At 42.0% G+C, this 18,869-nt stretch overlaps 1 protein-coding gene across 2 annotated transcripts in view; it reads left to right on the plus strand.

The window, feature by feature from the left end:
* Window positions 1–18,869, plus strand: part of MYOM1 (myomesin 1) — a 650,420-nt gene that overhangs the window by 631,168 nt on the left and 383 nt on the right. The window lies entirely within an intron of this gene.

Raw genomic sequence — 18,869 nt, forward strand, 5'->3', positions numbered from 1 at the left:
AGAATAGTGCATCCCAATTCCAATGACTTCATGAAGTTATTACTCCCATCTGCCAGCTTCTTGCTCCACCTTTCCTTATTCTTTTCTAGATCATCTAATTGTTCTTCCAATAAAAAGGGATAAATTGACCTAATAGTTATACTGGGATTAACCAAGATATCATTCATCAGTTGATTACTTTTGAATCCCTGGGTCCCCCCTGTTTTTTTCCCTAAAAAATCCCTTATCTGTAAATATTTGAAGAAGTCCCTTTTCTCTAAGCCGTATTGTTCCTGAAGATCTCGAAACGACTTAACCCCTGAGTTATCAAAAAAATTGCCTAACCTAGTTATACCTAAGGTGGACCACTTCGCCATATATTTATCATGAAATATTTCGGGGAGCAATGAGTTCTTCTAGATCATGGTATAGTAATTGTATATACCAAATCCTTTCTTCTTGTACCATATTCGCCAACATTTATGAGCCGCACCCAAAACCTTATACCTAGTTTTCTTGTAATATCCAGGCTCATGATACGTTACCAAGCACCCATTGGCTGCTGCTCCTATCTGCAGCTCATATATATTGGGGAGGTCCGCTTTCATAACTACTTCTTTGTTAAACCCCCATAAAGGGCGCATACACTGGAATGCTGCTGCCATCTGATATAATTTTATATTTGGTAAGGACAGCCCACCCCTTTCCCGAGGAAGAGACATAAATTTACTTGATCTCCTACACTTACCATATGCCCATATAAATCTCATGATTGCTCCATCGATCTCTTTAAATTTTAAATTAGTAAAGTTCAGTGGTATAGCACGAAATAGATACAACAGCTTCTGTAGGAAAATCATCTTTACCATATTACATCGTCCTACAATAGTTAAATGCAGGTTGTTCCATCTGTACATATCTTCTCTAACTTTTGCAAGTATAGGATCTATATTTAAATTGACAACTTCGTCTACCTTTGGTGCAATATTAATACCTAAATATACTGCATGGTCCACCCTCCGTGTGTCTTTAGTATTTGTGTATTGATTCGCCAACAGCTGTGTTTTGGCTTCATTTAACAGGTATCCAGAAAACCTTGCAAATTTTTTCGTCACTACTTCAATCTCTCTTAGTGCTGAATCAGGAGAGGGGGTTAGTATAGCTATATCATCTGCATATGCTAAGACTTTAGTATCCCATCCCTGCCTATGGATTGGTGGAATCTTACTGTTTCCCACCAGCTGTCTCAGCAGAGGGTCTATATACACAGCAAAAAGGAGGGGGGAGCATGGGCATCCCTGCCTAGTACCTCTCCTAATTGAAATGCTCTCGGATTGTCCTCCCATTAGTTGTAATCTCACAGCCGGGGATCTATATAGAGCCCTTACTGCTATAATAAATTTCTTCCCTAGCCCATAATGCTCCATGACGTACCACAGATACTTCCAGTTCACCCGATCAAATGCCTTCTCTGCATCCAAAAAAGCAGCCGCCATTGGTTCTTTTGCTACTTCCGTGGAGTCAAAAAGTGCTAAAACTCTCTGGATATGATTAGTTGTATCTCTTCCTGGAACAAACCCATGCTGCCATGGAGAGACCAGCTTCTTAATCACCAGCGATAATCGAAATGCCAAGATCTTTGAGTATATTTAAGCGTCATTATTTATTAATGTGATCGGGCGATATGAGGCTGGGTTTAACGGGGATTTTCATTTCTTCTGAAAGAAGGTTGACCATATATGCCTGTATATTGTTTCCTTCTAGTCCTTCTGGTATACCCAGAAATCGTAAATTGTTCCTTCTTTGTCTATTTTCCAAATCTTCCATCTTCCACATCACATCTGTCATTTGCCCATCTCTTGCCGCACTCTGCTCCTTGAGCGTATCCATGTCCTCCTCGACTGCCACTATCCGATCTTCCATAGAGCTTAGCTTAGCTTCGATTTCAATACATGACTTAGCTACTTTACGGACCGACCCCTGGAGTTTCTTCGTAGCGATCCTTGCGCGCCGGCTTTCTATCCTGGTTTCAGTTTGTAGTTGTTTAATAGAGTTGTATATTGACTGCAGGATCCCTGCTTCAGTGCCATTCGCATGGGTATTAACCAAATTGACGATATCTCCAGCAGAGGCTCCCATATCACTTTCTTTCCTGTCGTTCACGGAGCCCTGGTTGCCCGCAGTTGGAGTATCTGCTAAACTGATGCCAGAGTAATCCCACCTTAAGGTCCTGCCGCTCGTTGATGCCGCATTTTCATGACATTCTTGGAAGTCGGAATGTGGTTTAGCAGATCTCCGTTGCCGGATCTGGCGTACTGTAAATTCACAATATAGTGATTTGTTGCCAGCCTCATATGACTCACTCTCATCAGACTCACTAAGGCTGCAATCGGCGCTGCTAAGATCGGACTCTTCAGTCAAGGAGTAAAACTTATCACTGTTATCTTTGCCCCAGTCCGTAAGCAAAGAAGTTTTATCCTGTTTTTTGGGGCTCTCTATAGGATTGGTAGAGCCGTCGTTTTTTACTGCAGATCCTGTTAAGCTTATGGTTTCTTCTTCACTTTGATCACCCCAATGCTTGCTTCGATCTAATTGTTGAATTTGAAGCTGCCCATTTTCCCGGGGGGCCATACGCCTTCTCTCTTACTACCCTGTTGATGTCTTGAGTGTCTGACAGATTCTCTATGTATTGTGTAGATTGAGCAGGGAGATCTTTATTTTCAATACATAGCTCTTTGTCGCTGATGTATAGAGGAGTGGTTTCTTTTCCTGGCACATTACTTTCATGGGAGGGGGTTACCTGTGTAGAAGAGCTGTCCTGCCCCCCACCTGAAAGAAAAGCCGTGATAGTAGATTGGCTTTTGCTTTTCATATTCATTTCCAGTGGGGGGGTGGTATTGTCACTCGTCTTGACATCTTTCAACAGTCCTGACGTATTCTTCCCAACTTCTTTACCAGTTGTTGAAGCCAGGCGCTTACTTGACCCGGCTGTCTCTCCTTTATCCCTACCAATACGTGTTGTTCTAGCACCCTCGCTTTTATCTCCATAGTTCCTGATAGTTTTGGGCGCCATACTTATTGTATGAGGTAACAGTCGGATAAATCTTATTAAACCTGCCGCTACAGCCCGTGCATCCGATATTGTTTGTTCAATCACACTCCTAGGTGGCCATAGGAGAGTAAGTAGATGCCAAGATGTATTACTATACACAACCGGGAGCATTGACGCCTTCCAAGGTTCCTCTTCCCCCCCCCCGACAGGTGAAGAAAAAGAAAAAAAGCCCCTCTCCTCTATTCTATGACGATAAAAGGAAAAAGGGGAGAGCAGATAAAGCTTAGCACATTCAGAGACTGCTAGTCAATAACGTTTTCTCCGTATTTGAAGTATTTCTCAGCTTCCATATGCTGAATGCAGTTCTGTTCGTGATCAAGGGGACCCCAAGTTCATTAGTTCCTCCTCCTCAAAGAAAAGTCAGAGTGAGTTCTATTGTCCTGCTTTCTTAAATAGCCACAAGTCTTTAATTCACCGGTTCAAAACAAGCCCTTACACTCTACCAGAGCTTTTCTTGCTTTTTGGTAATTATACACCCCCCCCCCCCCCAAAAAAAATTTTTTTTTTACCCCCCTCCCCCTTACCAGCCTGGCTATTCAGCGTCGTGTCTCCAATGCTGCCTGTTTCAGCGTTCTCTGCCGTAAGAGGAGGGGGTCTCGTAGTAGTTATATAGCTTGATTTTCTCCGGGGGGGGTCTTTCATGCGAGGTTATTACCCTGCGCCCGATATCAGCTCTTATCGCCGTACAGAAGAGGAGGCAGCACAACTGTGCCTCCGCAATGTTTATCCTAGGGCTCCCTCTGCCCGTCGTAACAAGCAGCAGCGGCAACGGCGTTGATCCCCGGGCGGGCTCCCTCTCCGCTGCCCGCCGTAGTAAGAGAAGCAGCAGCGGCGGCGGCAGCGAGTCAAAACGCGAGGCGGCCGTAGAGCTATGCCTCCGCGATCTCGGGCTCCCTCTGTGCTGCCCGCTGTAACAAGGGAAGCGGCAACGGCCGCCTCGGCGTTGATCCTCGAGCGGGTCCCCGCTACACGGCCCGCCGTGATAGGAGAAGCGGCAGCGGCAACGGCCACGGCAGCGGCGGTAGGAGTCGCGGTGCTTGGTTTCCGGTGGGTGTGGCTAGTAGGTCTCACCCCTACACCAACACCATGTTGCCAGATTCCGGAAGGTTCCATCACAAAAATGTGAGGAAAATGTGTGATTTCAAGCAAAGTTGGAGGTTTGCATGGTATTGTGTGTAGGAAGATAGTGTGAGGTGCACGTGAAGCACATCACCCTTGACTCACCCAGATGCTTACTTTTCAGATGTGTCTAGGTCTTGTCGATTTTTCTACATGACAGGATCCCAAAGTCCAAAACGTGCAGCCCTCACCATTCCAAGTGGGACAATTTTGAGAGTTAGCCAAGCTCTCATGGCCAAATGTAAAAATAAGACCCAAAATAATCAAATGTCCTCTTGCTTCCCGTGGGATAATATGTTTTAGTGCGTGGGGGGAGAGCTGAAAGACTGTTACCCCCTTCAGCTTGGGTGGGGGCATAACCAGGCCCTGGACTCTGCTGGGCTTTCTGCCCCCTTTGGGCGCACATGGGCCTTACAAAAAATATTGGCAGAAATGCCCAACCGTAATGTGCCTCCATGGGGAGCGACCCTGCCCCTAAAACAAAACACACACACACAGCAGTCCCTGGTGCCTAAGTGGTTTCTACCCCCTTGGGGGCAGATTGGCTGAAGAAAAATATGCGATCTGCCCCCAAGAAATGGCCTAAAATAAGATTGCACCCCAGGGGAGTGACCCTTGCCTAAGGGATCGCTCCCCATCTGTAAAAAAAAACATTTAAAAAAATATTCCCTGGTGCCTAGTGGTTTCTGGCCCCCTTGGGGGCATATTGGCCTAATTAAAATAGGTCGATCTGCCTCCAAGGGGGGCAGAAATGTCCTAAAATAAATGTTCTCCCCAGGGGAGCGACCCTTGCCTAAAGGGTCACTCCCCTCCTGTAAAAAAAAAGTTCATAATCCTTGGCGTCTAGAAGTTTCTGCCTCCCTTGGAGGCAGATCGGCCTAATTACAATATGCCAATCTGCCCCCAGGGGAGCGACCCTTGCTCTCATGCCAATTTCAGAAGAAAAAAAAACTCCCTGGTGTCTAGTGGGCATTTCTGCAGCCCGATCACTTCATGATCAGGCTGCAGAAATGCTCAAAGAGACATGAAAGGAAAGGCAAAGCCTTTACTTTCCTTTCATGCCTCTGCCTGCCCCCAACCCCCCGCCAACGCTCTGGAAGATGGGAGGCGACCTCTGATGAGATCAGCGGGCAATTGCGTGCTGACATCATCAAAAATCACTCAGGGGAGGTCAGGGGTGGAAGGGGAAGCGATTCCTCTTCCATCCCTGATGCGGAGGTATAGGTGGGAGGCCCACAGGGGGAGCACTAGCACACCCCCTGTGGGCCAGGTACAGGATGAGCTGGTCTTGTCCTCGGCACACGGCAACCGTGGCCGAGGTTGAGACCAGCTTACCCCAGGCACCCGAGGAGATAATATGATCAAAACAAATCATTACACTAGGTGATGCAGTTTCCACACATTTTTGTTTGTGTACGTGTGCAAATGTAATGGTCATTTTGATTGTAAATGTAATGTTTGTAATGGCAGTATGCTACCATAATATGCATACTCAGCTCTACGCCACTCCACTCTACTCTGCACCACTCCACACCACTGTACTCTACTCTGCACCACTCCACTTTACACCACTCCATGGCATGGCACTCTGCACCACTCCACTCTTCATCACTGAACTCTATACCACTTCATGCCACACTCCCCTCCCCTACTCTCTACCACTTTGCTCTATGCCAATGAACTCTTCGCCACTCTACTTTACACCACTGCACTCCTCCCCACTGTACTCTACACTGCTCCAATCTAGGCCACACCAATCTACTCTGCACAACTCCACTCTACACCACTGTACTCTACACCACTCTGCAACAATGCACTCTATGCCACTGCTCTCTATGCCAATACACTCTACGCAATAGCACTTTACTCTGCAACATTCAACTCTATGCCCCTGCACTCTACACCAATCTGCACTGCACCTGCACTGTACAAAACTCTAATCTACTCTGCACCATTGCACTCTATACCATTTTACTGTATGCCATTACACCCTAAGCCATACAGCTCAACTGCACTCAAAACTGCACCACTCCACTCTAAGCAACTTCACTCTACTCTCAAACAATCTATTCTATGCCACTGAAATCTACATGTCTCTTATCCACTATGTGCCTCTCCACTCAATACCACTGCACTCTATGGCACTCTAGTCTTACCCACTGCACTCTACACAAATGCACTCTACATAACTGCACTCCAATACACAACACTCTCTGCAACTCCACTCTACAACACTCTACTCAACTCTTCCCATTCCACTCTACGAAACTCCATGTTACTCTCTTCTACGCAACTAACTTTCAGCCATACTGAACAGCAGCCACACTGGTGTACAAAATGGCTAAAACACATTGGCCTAACCAATACCTCTTGCATAGGCGCAACCTATTGGCTTTGCCAATGGTTGCTCATTTTGTTTCGACAGGAGAGATTTGCTCTGTGCTTTTAAAGTTGTTCGGAATTCAGTGCAGGCGTGGGCTATCAATTATTTATGAATGTTATTACACAACGTTTGACAGAGAACTTAAAATGTAGGCTCCTCACATAGAGCATGGGCTGCTGTCTGCTGCAGGCAGCTGCACATCAGAGAACAGCGGGGCAGCGGAGCCAATCACACATCACATATATTGCTCTGAGGTTCTGCAAACATCCTGTGATCTGGCTCTCATGTTTACTGATGCATGCCTGCTCGCTGCCCTGGGATATGCTCGTTCAATAGCCTAGGTTGCTCACTTACTTGCTTTGGTTTTCCATTGTGAAACTTAAGATGGCTTACAGTAGGTGCAGATGAACTTTCAATCGCAAATCTAGTCGATACAATCAGTTTTGCTGCTTTTGATCTTGTGCCACAGCGCACTACTTCATTGGTAGAAGCAGCACAACTTATCTGGTAGGTGATGGGGCACTAAAAACCAGCTTCCATTTCAAACAGCAACGCCTCTTCAACCTCTACCTTGTCATTACCTCTTCTGGAGTAGTAGTATGGGGCGAAAATGCTGTCAAGTTCGCCTTCACCAAATTGTAAATGATTATGCAGCTAGAAAAATAACCAAATGCCTGTTTATTGAGAAGCAGTTGTATTTACTGTATTTCAGTCTGGAGTCATCGGAGTTCGTGCAAATGTGCGAAGAATACTCCTCAATACTTTTACTGTTAGTCTGACCCTGATGTATGTAGCCCTGATTTTTCTGACCGTCACTGTAGCAAGACATAAAATATGTTGTCATGATCACAGAAACACTGTAGCTAGAACTATCTATCATGCTACCTTTCTATCACTGCCTACTTTGACAATTTGGGACGGGAAAGTCAGTGGCACTGTTTTTAGGTCTGGCGTTAGCCAAAACCTTTTGATTTTACTAAAATTATTTGTATAATATGCTTACTTTTAGGGTGATTCAGCCAGTCATTGGGCAGTTTGTGTCATTCACATTTTTCTTCCATCCATTGCAGGAAAGAGGATGGAGCAATGGGTCAATCCACTACAGTCATTGGCTAACTTCACTGTTACAGCCTTCAGCCCTTTCACAAGGAGCACAACCACACACAAAGTATCTCCCTTCAGTGCCAGGGCTACTAAATCAATGTGTGTTTTTTGGATTGACTAGAACCCAGAAGCTTCTGTAACAATAACCTTTTGTGAAGCCCATGACAAAACAAAACAAGCGTTGACAAAGCGATAAATCTGGCAGCCAGTGCCAGATCTATTGGCTTTGCAATGCTTGTTTAAGTCTGGTCTTTTAGATAGCTTTAACTGGCTTGCTAGGCTTCTATTTTTTCAACAATCATCATACATAACATACATACATTGAGAGGCTTTGGTCAGCGATCTTCATATGTTGGTAACTTCAGTTGTCATTCACATTTTGCTTCTGCACACCACAGTATACTGTACATTGAGGGTCAGCGGGTCAGCCCACTATACCCATTTGCTCCATTCACTTTTAATGACTGCGCACACGTCCATGCAGATTGTTCACATCCATCTGAAGGTAGTCCCTTTCTCTTTAGTGACAGTTACTCCAAAATGCACTTTATTAATGTACTTTTTTCTGTAAACTTCAAATGCCTGCTATTTTCTTTACCTGCACTTTAGGTCCCTAGTTAGATGGTGATTTATTTTCTATCTACTTTTGCAGTTGCTGTTATAAAGTGTGTCAGTGAAATTGTAATAGAGTTGCTGCTTGTGATTTAGGTTAGGTTTATATTTATTCATGTCTCCATAATTGTAATAATATTAAAATGCATGGCACGACCAAAAGGCTTGTGATTCAAAAAACATCACTAGTAAAACAGTCATATCAATGAATGTGTTTTAAATGTTAAGCTTTTATTGAAAGCATATAGCTATCACTTTTAGGTGGCAACATTTTTTTTTCTGGCATACGCTTGCAATAAAAAAATGAACACTGACCAACTCGTCAAGTCCAGTCCCTTTGACTTTCTCAATGCTTGTTCCTAATTTATGTGCCAGGCTTGGATTCAGGTAAACACCTCATTTAGTAAATTTGTTTCTTTCAGAGCCAGGATCAGTATGCATGCTGGTTTCGCTTCAGATTTCAAAGGCTGCTGTGGAGATCCTTGTAGGAATGTTCCATATTCAGTTACGAGTCTTCGGGTCATCTACATTCCAGCCGCATTTAGTGTTGCTTGTCAGTAATGGCAGGAAGACCACTTTCTGCTCAAATCTCGAGAAGTTCACGTTGTTCAAATGTGCAAATACTATAGGAAGTGTCCACTTTCCCTTTTTGTAGCCAGGGTGCTACCTCTCTTGCCTTTATAGGTCTCCGGCTAGGGTTAATTTGTGATAACTTGAAAGATTTCCAGCTGGAATGAATGTAGATCCCTGCTTGTGACTTCTTCTAGGATCAGCGGTTTCTGCTACAACTCCGGTTGATTACAATGTGTGTACTTGTCATCAGGTATGTCGAGTGTAGGTGATTTAGCGAAATAGTCAAACATGCTGTGGGGCTTTGTTCTGTATCAAATCTTAAAATGGGTAGTGGTCTGACTGCATCGAACATTCAGTGTTCCTACTTCACCTACCACAATGCAATCAATCCTTGGCGGTTGATGCAGATATTTATACCTTCACATGTATACCTACACGTCTTACTTGCTGAAGCATCATATTAATAAATGACATGCCGGAATTCTGTGTTAAGCAATGTCAGCATTGTAGGTCTGTGAATTGGTGAGCAGACTAATTTAAAAGTCCTGAAGTTCTTTATTGCTACTTCCCATACCATATTTTATCAGATGGATTCCAACTATTTTTTTCATCTTTATAAATATGATTATTCTAAACTTCTTCACGTGTACATCACGTGTCAGGATTAAATTGTAAGCATAATTAATCATGCAATGCATTATCACGTTACATTATGTGCATCAATTATTGCATTTCGTAGTCTATCTCATGTTGTGTTTCCACATTGCTTCCATAGTAATAAGGAGAAATATTCATATGGTGAACCCCTGTCATGTGATCATTATCCTTCAATTAACTGGTCTCCTTTTTCAAGGACCTAGTACATGAATTAATGCATAGAAAACTGCATCATAGACTGTGGTTATCTGGAGTTTGGAATTTTCGAGGTCTCACTAAGTCAATCAAGTGCATATTTAATGCTCATGAGAGAGAGAGAGAGAGTGTGTGTGTCTATATGTGTATATATATATATATATATATATATATATATATATATATATATATATATATATATATATATATATATATATATATATATATATATGAATATAACCCGATTTTAGGTCCATCTGTTGTTCCAGGAACCTATTGAATGGTATTTTTGAGCTTCACATATTAGAACCCACAGACACGGTGGCCCACAGTTCTTCCTAGGACAGACAGACATCCTGAGTGCATGAGATTCTTCCAACCGTTGATTCCTCTCTACGCAGCCACAGCCCAAATCCTATAAAGAAAGGATTAATGTTAACAAGATGAATAAAATGCAGTCATTTCAGGCGTAATTTAATGGCAAAGAGCCTCCACTGCTGTCTAAATTGTACTTTGGGGAATGGCAGTCATTCCCAATCTTTAGATGTGTTTCATTAAATTGCATCATCATCTGAACATTGCTGAAAAAAGGAACTTTGTAACTAAATATGAACCAAACTTTACTTCGCGTTATTAAACTTTCAAATAGAAGAATTAAACAGTTGGCAAACCGTATTTGCATAAATACATTTTAGATTACGTGTGCATGTAGAGAGCCCTATTTTAAATACTAACCATTATCATCAACCTAAAACACGATGCCGATTAGAGTTCTGATCAGGGCCAAAAATACTGTGGCAAATGACTTGCATTCACTAGTTGAACATCTATAAAGCAATACAATTTCATTTATTATGTGCAACCCTTGTGTTGAACAGGAGTTCCAATCTTCACCACATCTAGTTTTGTAGGGGATATTTTTTAACCCGCCCTGCGGTTTGTAAACCATAATTGCCCAGTTCAAAGTATGAATAAAAACACTGTTTGAATAGATCACGCTCTTGCTTTGGGCTAAGGTGGTCCCCAGTCACCAGCTGAATACTTTATAAGCCTTGAGTCTTAACTCTGTTGAAGGACGAACACGTTGTTTGTTTTCCTCACTCCACTGGCAAAGTAAACTATTCTTGGATGATATGACTGTGACTTTAAATAAAGTCCAGGTCCTAGGCGGAATAACACCTCACGTTTCTCTTCTCAGCTTCCCACTCTTCACAGTACACTGAGCCCTCCAACTCAATCTTGTGACACACAATTGTTTCCTCCATTCCTTACAATATATCTGAAGATCAACGGAGTTCACCATTTCCAGGCTGCTGGGGAACAGATATGTGTTCAAATGCACTTAAAACAAAAAAATATTCTCTCGAGAACACCACCAACTCTTTACATGGAGAATACAATTCTGTACAATGCACTTAGCACAATCTAAGAAAGTGAGTCACTTTACCTACCGTGCTTGAAGCCTCCCAGTTTACCGAGATACATAGAGATGTACAAGTGCCTGTTTTCCGATCCTTCTAGGAAAATCTTAATTTAATGAGACACCATGTATTTATTTATACTGCAGAGATAATGCACCCGGTTCACAATATTGCCAGCAATTCACAAGTGATACAAAAGCAATACAACAATGCGCAACTCAGCAAATGAGGTAACCTCATGAAAAACAGTAATGAAATACTTCATCTTCAAGGCCTTTAGGAAGGTTAGCACATCTGGTTCCAGCCATGTCTTCAGGCAGAGAATTTCAAGGACTCTGCGCCTTGCCGGCGAATGCTTGATTGGGTGTCTTCACTTTCTTTGTTTTTATATATTTGTATTAAAGATTTCAACATACGTTCATAATCAGTTGTAAAATAAAAGAACAAAAGGCAGGTTCTGCCGCATGCCAGTGAAGGACCCAAGTTAATAATTTAACCATTTCTCAGTTTTAAGAATTTTAGCAGCAGGTGAGAATTGCTCTGCTGTTGGTGTTTTGTGATCCTCCTGCAATGTAAAGTTTGTTGTTCAGGTAGAAGGGTAGGCATAGTTGGATGGCCTTGAACGCTAAGCAAGACATTTTGAAGGATATTTGATCTTCTAAGAAAATCTAGTAGAGGTGATTCAGAATGAGTTTAATTCTATTTGACTTTTTAACACCTTTGGCAAGATACATTTGCACAATGTAGTTCCCTGAGGAGGTATTACTGATGTGTTGGTCTGGCCAGCCAGGATTGTCATACCATAATCAATGTAGGAAGCGAGACAGTCTTAATATTAGCATTTGGAAATATATCTGGCATTGTTATTATATTTTAATAGATAGTGATGTCGAGTAGCTTAGCCTGTGGAGCTAACAGTGATTAAATGCCAGTAGTGGAAAGGTTTTCAGGCCACATTGGACTGGGGTGGAAAGTGATCAGAGTGGAGGCCAATCAGTTGTATTTTGGCAAACTTCGGTTGCAGTGAATAGGAGCTCACTTGGTTCACTTAGGGTTGCAATAGCTGATGGATTAGATCCTTTGTAGTACAGCAGGGTGTCATCTGCACACTGATGGATGGTTCCACCTTCCTAGATCAGCACTGACCTAAGCATCTCTATGTAAACAATGAAAGCAGTGAACGTGAGAGAATTGAGACCACATATGATAGGTGAAGAGCATGAGACTAAATAGGTTCTAACTTCATGAAATGGAACGTGAAAGAAAGGAAGGAAGGAAGGAGAAAGAATGGCAGTACGGTTCTGTTTATCATCATCTACGAAGGATAAACAGTAAGCAGTGCCTCATCAGCAGTCATTATTAAGGTAAAATAGGGTTCTTGAGAGACTGAAAGGTACATCTTTTGCAACAAATACTTTTTTCAAAAATGTAATATTGTTTATGACCCTCACGTAAAACTATTTTGTGATTTACACTAACACCAATATAGGATATAGGTGCTCCATCTTCAAAAATCCAAAAAGGTTCAATTACAACAATGGCAACTTTTTTCTCTAGTACAGCTGGTTCCATGGGTGACGGCATGTTTGACAAATCCTGTTGCAATACACGCGTACCATGACTTGCGACCCTTCTCGACTTTCTCAACCTTCTGTCTGTTCTTCACCAGTTATATATCTATTTATAAATTGTTTCATCCCATTAGCCAAACAGTCTCTCAAGGTCCTCAAAAATGAACTAACTCCTTTTCTTGTCAGACATCCCTTCAATGATGGCTCGCTGCCACTATTGAGTATGGCTGCAGGCTATCAGGTGATGATTTTGCCCTTAGTCAACCCTGTTGGTAATTTGCACATACTGTTACTAAACATTTATCAACTTTAATTGTTCTGTTGCATTACACTTTCCTGCTAGCATGCACCACGAGCTCGTCCTCATCAATCCAAGCAATGAGTCAGTAATTGTCTTCCTGCATCTCAGGACCATCCCCTGTTCTATACAGAGACAGGTAATCTACTGTGACAGGTAATCTACAGAAGTATCCTTTAACCCTGCTATATAAATACTCTGCCACAAACTGGTAGTAAGGCATTTTCTATACAATTGGTTACTCATGTATAGATTTGTTGTGGGACTAATATTTACAACATTGTACACTGAAGGCTTATGATTAGTTTGCAGTACAAAGCAGCTCCTTCAATGGTATGAATCTCCCTCTTGTCCATGTATGTGCACGAGCTTTGCACTCAATGACAGCACACTTACACCCTCCCTCCTTTACTGTACTTGAAGCAAATGGGATCGCTAGTTTTTCTCCCTTGTTTCTCTTGGGTGAGCCCAGATCATTAGGCAGAAGAATCAAATGTCATCACACTCTTCTTTTCCAGGACAGAGGCATTCATAATTTTCTCTTTACACTTTCAACATACTTTAACTACAGAAGCATGGTTATTAATGACTACTGCGTAGCATTCACACACACCCAAAAATATATACATTTTTCATATACCGGTGCTGGTGGCATGCACTCCTTCATTGAAATGAGTTCTGGTTTTGGTATCACCCTATCATGAGATGGCACAAATAAACTACAGCAGATCTCAGGAACATGCAGTTGTTCTCGCTCACTGCCTTGTCTTTGTCTAGTAATGTCTACAACACAATTGTCAAAATGTTATTATGCACTTCCAAGATAGATGCAAGGAAAATGATGTGATCCTGGAGTGCTCAACACCTTTAAGATCCCTCTACATATAATAATCAATTTCTTCAAACCCCAAACCTGCCATCTGGCATCATGAAGGCACTCAAATTCCTGATATTCAGTTGTAAAACCACTCCATGAAACACAGTGTTCAGGACTTGGTGCGTGAAAATGTTGGAACTGTACTATAGGAAGGAGCAGTAATCTGTATAAGGGCACTTGTTCAAACACAACTTCACACAGATAGTTGATATACCATTGGTCCTCTTGGCCACTAAGGCAAAGATGGCATTAGAACCAGACAGCCTGTTATTTAGCCTAGGGTCTAATTTTAACGAGGAAAGTCCACAAGCATTAAATAACCTCTGTGTAAGTCTAAAGTGAAAAAAGTGTTTTCATATGTATTCCACTATATTAAGGTGAAGTACATCAGATTTAGTGTGCCACAATGAGATTAGAACCAAAGATCACACAAGATATTGGAATTAACGAAATTTACATATGACAATTACAATATATACTGGAATTAAAATGCTCTTGAATTATTCCTTTAAATGAGTGCAAGTTACGTTAGACCTGAGGGTAGGAACACAAGTATTTTAGTTTTTGGAGGTATGACAAACACTAAGCAGTGGCTAAATGCGGATGTCTGATGCCCCAAAAAAGACAGTGAGACTGAGTGGGCAGAGAAGTAAGGTATACAAAGATACAGTACTTGAGAAGGCAACTCACCCTTTAACAAATGAGAACTTCTGGAATGAATTAGGCTTAGACCTTGTAGATCATTTTGTTTTTTAGAGGTCACTTGAAAGTGTATTATGCTTCTTGTCAGTGCTTAATTTGTAAGTAAAAACGTGCCGGTGCCCAAAGCTCTCTTCTGAAACACAAGGCTAAGGTGATGAAATCCTGAAGACATCCCAGCCCCTTCATCTCACTCTTCCAGCTTTCTGTTTTCTCTCTTTGTGATGTGTTCTCGTTTTTCTCTTCCCCCGTCTTTCCCATACATGTCTTTTGCTCGCAGTACATGCTTGACGCAGAAAAATAAGTGCCGGGCCTCAAAATAAAGTGTCGGTGCCTGCACCGGAAACCACAGGCTCAAATGAAGCGCTGCTTCTTGTGCACCAGTATCCGAAATGGTCAGAAGTTAAGGTGACTCCTGAAATTTCAACCATATTGGTAATCAAATCTGTGGAAGGGTTTTCTTATATAGATGGATACCTCTCACAGTTTAAAAAATCAATGGACTCCAACCGACATCAATGGAGATAGATAAAATATTATGTGGTAAAAGTACAGAAAAACAGAAATCAGCGCCATGTCAAGTATAAATTAAAGGCCAAGGAGAACACGTTAACAAATCTACCAGTGAGCAGAAATGCCCTTTGGATGTGAAGCTGCTTGGTGAGAAGATGTACAAGAAACAGGATGTGCATACCTTCTTTTCTCTTTTCTATAACATGTTTGGTATCATCTGAGGAACTAAGATGAAATTAACTAAATACCATAGCCCACACGTACAACGTGTCAGAACAACTGCACTGTAAAATCGTACCAGTGTAAATCTGTTACTGTACTTTGCTACTCAGGGGTGATTTTACCACCCAATCCTCTGTTTTTTCAGCTTAAATTCTACACCGTTCCTCTTATTCTGATGTGTTTTCCAGTGATATTGTGTTCCTATAATATATGAAGGGGGTTTGCAAGAAAAAAACACACAGTGAAAAATGACCACACATCTGGTGATCCACATTTGGCTTAAATAATCATTCGCAGATTTAGCCAGCACTGAAAATGAAGGTCTTTTGTGTAGATAACAACACTGAGAAGGATTGTGAGGAGCTGCCAAGCGACACCCACTGCCCTACACATGCCTAGGTAGAAGGGAAAAGGACCGCTGATACCATACCTCCTTTTTTAAACAAAACCTTTCCAGCTGCACATTGTGCAAGGCTGGTGAGGTTTTCTTTTCCAAAAATAAAATGGCAACTTTGCAAGTAGGGTGATTTTTCGAATTCAGTCACCCTTTGCTGGTTATTTGACACGTAGGGCACTTGCTTAAGATTTTCTTTTCCACAAAGTTCTTATATTTTGGTTAGTGTACACTCATCTAATTCTAAAAGTTCAAAGTGAGATCACTTTCCTTTGCTAGTACTCATAGTCTAACTGAAATAGCAAAGTGTTGTCTGTCCTTAGATTTATTTTAGGCATGACGCTGCTTGCGTGCTAGACAGAGGTTTTGAGCAACCCATCATTTTAAATGCACCACCTGCAATTTTGTGTGTATGAGAATGAATTACTTAAAGGTGAAGAACCAATCACGGTGTCCTAAAAGCTATTATTTGAGGTAAATGTAGCTTGTGTCGACAGTTGCAGTTTATCAGCAAGAGTTTATACTTTATTAAAAGGATTGTCAGCAGCTCTTAACTTGTGCATCACTTTAGGATTTTTCTAGGCCACATGAACTCAAATTATATAAATTGCAACTTTAGCACTGTAGTTGTTGGTGTGCTATGACATAAATGGTGCCTGGTACCTATATGAGTTGTAAATTATGTCTTTATAAATTTCAGTTCACATAGATAGATAAATTCCTCTTTTATTTTGGATACTATACATGGGCTTCAATATTTCTAACATCTGATGCTTCCTCATCCAGTTCCTGGTGACCAGGCTAGACCGGCTGTGCCTTTTCCACTTTCCCTCAGATTGGTTTTGGGTAGACAGGTTATATTATCTTTAGAGCAAGGGCTCACACAAAATGTTCAAAGAATGGGCAAGAACCAGTCAATCATCTTCCTGCAGCGGTACTGCCAACAGCATCCAAATTGGCCTGAAATAGGAAGGCAAAGCTAAAGTGACCTACATCTGAGCATATTTTTAGAAATGCAGGTACACTGCCTGCTGATTGCCCCGAATCCCGAACTGGATCTGGCATAACTGCAAGTCCCCGAGCTGCAAAGAGGATATTTCTCAGATCAGGTGCAAACAGTCAGGTTGCCCAGTTTAGCAACAAGTGTTAGAGAGAGTAACTCTTCCTCCAGCTGTCCAGAGTTGCTGTGCCGTGCAGGTTGAAACAAGCCAAAGAGGGTACCAGCAGCCAACGATTATCAACTCTTGAATATTTTCTGTCTGTGGTAAGACTTTGTGCCACAGTATGAGACTGCTCCCTCCTATCAGATTTGTGATCAGATAAAGGGGGCATTTAACAATCCTATGAGCAGCTAAATACTCACATCTACAAATGAGGTACACTGAAAGATAAACTAGTTTCAAAATCATCCCTACATAACACTTAGTTATGCTGCTCATACAACGGACATCTTTTAGGGTTTGTCAAAGATGGACAAAAACCGAAATTCACAGAGATGGTTTCCCTACCAAACCTGCAGCTGTCCCATCACATTTAACGGTGAAGAACAGAAAAGATTCCAATTTCGGAACATTAATTGTCTTCGAAGTTGGAATTCCATGATCCAGGGGCCCTCTGCACAAGGCTAAAGGTTCTGCGCATTTGAAGGCCCACGTGATTTTTTGAGACTCCCAAAACAGGGAGTCTTAGCCACATAGGCCTCAGAACAAGTGTGACATTGGGGTGTTCCTTTTAAGGCACTTGCTAAGACATTGAGGGCCCTTAATACACAGGATCCCCCAGGAACGGCTTCAGGGTGGTGGGACTGGTGCGGCCTCACAGGGCGCTGACCAGGAAGGGGGGCACTGACCTCAGGGGGGGGGCACAGTGTTTAGCAATAACCTACGATTTAAAAGCACCTGCTGCAGAGTTCCTTGTGCATACAGTTTTCAGGCAGCAATAAAAATGTCAACATAACTCTTGTGATTATTGTTCTTGCTAGAGAGACAGTGATCAAAGTTTTCTCACCACCAGTGTTGAAGCCGATCGGGGGTTCCTCAAGGAGTCAAATGGGGGACAAGTTCCTGGTGGTTGGGATACCACCACATACATTTACAACGTCTAAGGGGTGTTGCAGCTGATATGCTTTCAACCATGCCAACTGCATGCACATCACTATCACTCATTCATGGGCTTGTCTTTCAAAAACCCTTTCTTATCATTGATAAATGCTTTACGTTTGTCCCTCCTTGGGGCTGTTTTATTCCTGCCTAGGCCATCGACCCTTTTACATGGATAATTGCATGTTTGCCGATATGTTTGACTGCGAGCAAACTTCTTTTTCCTTTTGGGTCTCTCCTTCATGCTCATGCTCATGATAGCCATGGCTCTTTGAATCAGCTTGCTTATGTCAACTGTTTTACTTTTCATTTTCAATTTAAGTGGCAAGAAAAGTCCAGTTAGCAATTTACAACATTAACAGCTCTAACTCGAGCAAACACAAGAACCACTGCATTGCAAATGCTTGTTTATTGTACAGTTACAAATGGCAATGTTATAATTACCACCTCACCATTTTTGGGACACATTTAAATTCCATTGAACAAAACTAGTATATTACAACTTAGGTTAGTGGGCAAGTTCCTATTTGAGAACCAATAGCCTCCTGGAACGTGGTCAAATCTACCCATTAAAGAGGTCTTAAAACCACTAAATTCAGCCTGCTTGTTTCTCTAAGGCTCAGCCTGACAGTACATCAGACTGCATAGTATTCTGTGCCCTGACAACTTAGATGCAGTATACAGGTTTAAGAACCCTGGTCCATGGGAAGTCCTAACCTGAATATGGATCCTGGTCAAGATTCAGAACTCAATTATCTCACTTGCTCCCAGAAGAAAGGTTTTTAGAAAACTCTGGCTAGCAGCCAAGCAGTTGATGTCACATTCATGATGGATATGAAGGTAACAAAACATATAATCACCTTTCACTCTCACATGAAACTGAGTTGTACCCCATCTTTTACTTCACATATTTGGAACTGTTGATTAGAGAATATGGAGATGCCCTACCTTGATTTCTCTTTTAGAGCTGTGGTGGCCTTGCACGCTTGAGAAGGATGGAAACAGGAAACAGTAAAAAAGCCATGTTAAGAAGATAGTAAA

The sequence above is a fragment of the Pleurodeles waltl genome, chromosome 2_2, assembly GCF_031143425.1.
Source record: "Pleurodeles waltl isolate 20211129_DDA chromosome 2_2, aPleWal1.hap1.20221129, whole genome shotgun sequence".
Classification (NCBI taxonomy): Eukaryota; Metazoa; Chordata; class Amphibia; order Caudata; family Salamandridae; genus Pleurodeles; species Pleurodeles waltl.